Below are 5700 nucleotides of genomic sequence, written 5' to 3'. Positions count from 1 at the left end.
TCACCGGAGTTATCCGGCTGTTGTCTTGTTTGTATGTGTGCATGACAACATGTGGGATAGGATCAGGGTCAAGAATAGAACGAGGCTGGACTAGATAGCGTGGAGATCCGGGCTTCGAAGCAACTTAGGATCCAGCACTGATATATAGTTGAACCTAGTTGAATTCTTGTAGATAATACAAGATTTGTATATTTATGTTTAATATGTAATTTGAATTGAATTACATTAGTTTCCGCTTTGTATTTTAAAAAAAAATTTAGACACTGTTTATTATAATTGTTTGAATCATTCCTAAAGACGATTAAGGAATTAATTAGCGTCCGGGTCCCCACAGTTTAGCTCTCTGTAATGAATTAAAATTAAATAATCAAATTAAAAGACAGAATTTACTTGAGAAAAAACAATTAGGTAAATTTTGTGATCAATTTGGTATGGACTTACCTAGTAAAGGTAAGAAGAAAATTAAAGAAAAAGATGAAAAACTTTATAGAAAGAAAAGACATTTGTCTGATAGACAAAGAGATAAAAAGAAGAAAAGAAAAGAAAGCCGTGATTTACGGAAAGAAGAAAAATACAAAAATAAATTAATAATTTGTAGAAAATGTAAAAAGCCAGGACATTATGCTAATCAATGTTGGGCTAAAAACAAAATTAATAATTTAGACATAGATGATAATCTAAAAAAAACATTATTTAAAATAATAATGGATTCGAATAATAATTCTGACAGTGAAACTGAGAATTCTTCAAAATCTTATATTTCAGATGAAATTATAGATAGTGAATCAGAAATATCTGATTTTAATGAATGTAATAATTGTATACAAGAAAAATCTTGTTTATATCATATAGATGATAATAAAAATCAAGATGATGATTTTTATAAACTTATGTCTCAATTTAATGATTTAAATATTAATGTGTTAACTAACAATAATATTTTAGAATTCCTTAAAATGATTAAGGATCCAGTTTTAAAATCTATCATTATTGATCAAATGGAGAATACTGCTTCAACTAACAATAATAATAACATTCTTGTTAAACAAGAACAAGCTTATTTTATGAAAGAAGTTAAAAATATTTTACAACAGAAATATAGTAAACAAAATCCAGTTACTATACAGGATTTAGTAAAGAAATAGAAAATCTTAAGGAACAAGTAAAAATTTTACAACATAATAATAATAGTTTAAATTATTGTATTTCAATTATTGAAACTAATAATAATAATTCAGTTAATAATTATGATAGTTTTGATAATCTTCAAGATATTTCTTTTCCTGATCCAGATAAAAAACATTTATCTGTGTTAAGTATGATCATATCTAAAAAATGGTATATCAATATTACTTTTTATTGCTATGATTGATAGTGGTGCAGATTTAAATGTTATACAGGAAGGATTAATTCCTACGAAATATTTTCATAAAACTACTCATTCTCTCTCTCATGCAGGAGGAGAACCATTAGAAATAAATTATAAATTACCAAAAGTTTATATTTGCAAAGATAAAAACTGTATTCAAACCAGTTTTTTATTAGCGAAAGATATTTCTAGCCAACTTATACTTGGTCTTCCTTTCATTTATCAAATTTATCCTTTAACTTATGTTGATGAAACAGATATTATAGGAACTTTTCAAGGTAATCCTATTTCCTTTAAGTTCATAACTAAACCTGTTCATAGAATTCTTAATGAATTACAAGAAAAGATTGATAGGAAAACTTTTCAGATTAATTCTTTAAAAGAAGAAGTTAATATTTTAACTATAGATGATAAATTAAATAATCATAAATTACAGGAAAAAATCAAACTTATTTATAATAAGTTCTCATTAGAAATATGTAATGATCTTCCAAATGATTTTTGGAATAGAAAAAAGCATATTATATCTCTTCCATATGAAGAAAATTTTGATGAGAAGAATATTCCTACCAAGGCTCGTCCTTGTCAAATGAATTCTGAATATTTGGAATTATGTAAGAATGAAATTCATTCTTTATTAGAAAAAGGTTTGATAAAGCCTTCTCAATCTCCTTGGTCATGTACTGCTTTTTATGTTAATAAACATTCTGAATAGGAAAGAGGTGTTCCAAGATTAGTCATAAATTATAAACCTCTTAATAAGGTTTTAAAATGGATTAGGCATCCTATTCCTAATAAAAAAGATTTATTAGATAGACTTGTAAATGCAATTATATTTTCAAAATTTGATTTAAAATCAGGATTTTTGCAGATTCAAGTAAAAGAATCTGATAGATATAAAACTGCTTTTAATGTTCCTATAGGACATTATGAATGGACAGTAATGTCATTTGGCCTTAAAAATGCCCCTTCAGAATTTCAACAAATTATGAATGATATTTTTTATAATTACAACAATTTTATAATTGTTTATATTGATGATATCTTAGTGTTTTCTAATGATATTGAAACACATTTTAAACATTTAAATATGTTTAAAAATATTGTTATTCAAAATGGTATTGTTATTTCAAAATCTAAAATGATTTTGTTTCAAACTAATATTAGATTTCTCGGTCATATGATTGAAAAAGGAAAAATAATTCCTATACAAAGAAGTATAGAATTTGGTTCTAAATTTCCTGACATTATAACTGATAAAACTCAATTACAGAGATTTTTAGTAAGTTTAAATTATATTTCTCCCTATATTAAAGATCTTACTAAAGATTCTATCTTATATGATAGATTAAAAAAGAATCCTTTACCTTGGTCTGATAAACATACTAATGCTATTAAAAATATAAAGGAAAATGTTAAAAATCTTCCTTGTCTTATGCTTGCTAATCCCCAATGGGATAAAATTGTTGAAACTGATGCTTCAGATATAGGTTTTGGAGGAATCTTAAAACAGAAAGATCCCCAAACTAAACAAGAATATCTTATTAGATTTTATTCTGGGAAATGGAATAATGCCCAGAAGAATTACTCCACAGTAGCAAAAGAAATCTTAGCTATTGTCAGATGTATTCTGAAATTTCAAGATGATTTATATAATCAAAAGTTTATTATAAAAACTGACTGCAAATCTGAAAAATTTATGTTTAATAAAGACTTTAAACATGACGTTTCTAAGCAAATGTTTGCAAGATGGCAGGCTCATTTAGCTCCTTTTGATTTTGAAATCATTTATAAGAAAGGTGAAGATAATCATCTATCTGATTTCTTAACTCGAGAATATTTATCCTAATGTTTTCATTTACAGATATGTATTTCCGAGGAAGAGGAGAGTCCTCTTATAGAGGGCGAGGTGGTAGGGGAAAAACCCCTAATATTATTGCACAGCATGGAAAACAGAGGCTAATAGCCTAGAACTTATCTAGTTCATCCAGTAATTTTGAGCAGAATGAATTATACAATGAATTTCAAGAATTCTTGAAACAAAAACAGAGAAGTAATACAGATTCTCAATCTTCAACATCATATGCTAATATCATCAAAGAAGATGATAATGATTCAGCTCTATATACAGAGACAAAACATCGTGAATTGATTCTTCTTATAGAAGAAAAAGATACCAAATGGGAAAAAACTCCATGGACTATCATGGAAAGATATTTAACCAATACATCATATGTATATGGTTCCTACAAGCAGAGAGGATTTTATGAAAATCTTCTGTTATCTACAAAAAGTGTTGATATAACTCACTTTTTCAGTAATACTCAGCAGAAAGGAAGTTATAACTTCTCAAAGTTCATTATCAAAAAGATAATATCTATTGAAGAATGGGGTATATCTCCATTAGTTGAAAAAGAATTTTATTCTGAAAGTCATAAAATGAGTTTTAAATTCAATTTTTGGGATTATACTGAAAGTTTTAATAAAACTCTGTTTTATGAAAATGAAAAGAGGAAATATACATGGTTTCTAAAGATTTGTGAAAATGTTTTTCATCATCCAGTTCCAAATTGGTTTTTAATCTGGTGGAAGATATTTGGTCCATCTGCAAAGATTTTGCCAGAGGTTTTTATAAAACCCATGAATACTTGGTTAAATGTTTTCCCAAGTATTAAAAAATCATTTTCTGAACATTGGATAGATGAAAAGACTTTATGTCTATTTTTCATGGAATTTGGAATTCCTTGGATCTGGAAATGGCAACCAGAATTTGGATACACTGATGAAGGAATCCCTTGCATATGGCGAGTTAGTTCCACAAAATTTTGAGACAAATTATTACGTGATGATCCAGAAACTGGAAAGCCTTATGGCTATGAAATTCTTCATCAAATGGAGGAAAAAATTTTATTATATCAGACAGAATTTCACAATCAACAAGAAAAGGAAAAATCCTCTATGAGTCCATTCAAGATTCTCACTCAGAAATATTCTGAGATCTATTCAAAAGAAAAAATGATTGAGGTTTATATTGAAGAAATGAAAAAGGATCTTTTCCAGAATATTGGATGTTCTGATTCAAAGTCAGATAAATCTATGGCGTCTGAATCCAGCGAAAATCAATTCATACATCTAATGCAAATGCAGGATGCACAGAATCCAGATGATGATACTTCTCAATTATCTCAAATAGATGACATCTTTGAAAATCTGAAGAAATCTTTAAAGGATAATATCAAAGATGATTAAATTCGTTGCAAGTGGAATCTCACTATTGGTGGAATAACACATCATGGCATATCGTGACAAAAAGTGTGTGCCATATCACTTTTACTTTTTGAATTTTGTAACCATGTTACTATTTGCTTTAATAAAGCATTTACTATTTTTATTTTAAGATGGAATCCGGGGTTTGATGTCCGGCTCTTCTATCTATATATAGGTTATTTCTGTGTTATTAGAAGGACACGGTTGAGTTTGCTCCCCTCTATTCTCTCTTGTAAAAAACCCTTCTGAAGTATATCAATAAAAGTTTGCAGTTCTGATAACAACTTTGTAAGTTCTTACTGTTTTTATTTTCTGTTTTTATTTACTGTTTTAAAATTTTTATTTTTCATAAGATTAGCCTGAATGACAGGCTAAAGTATTCGTGCTAAATTATTACCTTACTATGACATGATCTATATTTATTTGTTCTTGGAATTAGATTGAGATAATAAAAGATTTATTTAAATTTTTAGAATTTAATGTAATATAAGAGTTTTTGGTTAGAACATAAGGTAAAAAGATGAACCAGAAAATGGTAAATACAAGGTTTGAGTTTAACCAGGAAAAATAAATTCATGTTGTAGCCCTTCAGCCTGCTTAGCCGAGAGATGGCGTTTAAGGCGTTTATGGGTGATTTTTTATGAATTTATGATTCTATGGGATCTCAGTAAAATCCTCTGTTGTTTAATTTCTTTGTTATATCTTTTATAAATCCTTTTATGTTTTGTAAAAGTTCCAAATATGAATCTTATATTCATTATTATTCTGGGATTTAAATTATTCCTTTTCTTAGCTCAATACGAGTTGAAAATGGTATATAGGCTGGAAACCAATAACCTTCATGTGTGCGAAAACCACTAAGAAAAAGTTTGGTAAAACAATGTCACGTATCATATTCCTCATTTTGATCTCAAGCCTCAGATGAATATATAAACAAAATGGGAATAGATATCACACATCACGCTAAAAAATTAAAATTACTCCACAAACGTTTAAAATAATAATAATAACTCCACAAACAAAACGTTTAAAACAATAATATTTATTATAATTATAACTCCACA

This window comes from Primulina tabacum, chromosome 2 (genome assembly GCF_025594145.1).
Source record: "Primulina tabacum isolate GXHZ01 chromosome 2, ASM2559414v2, whole genome shotgun sequence".
In the NCBI taxonomy this organism is placed as follows: Eukaryota; Viridiplantae; Streptophyta; class Magnoliopsida; order Lamiales; family Gesneriaceae; genus Primulina; species Primulina tabacum.
The sequence above is the reverse complement of the archived record's forward strand: the minus strand, read 5'-3'. Positions refer to the sequence as shown.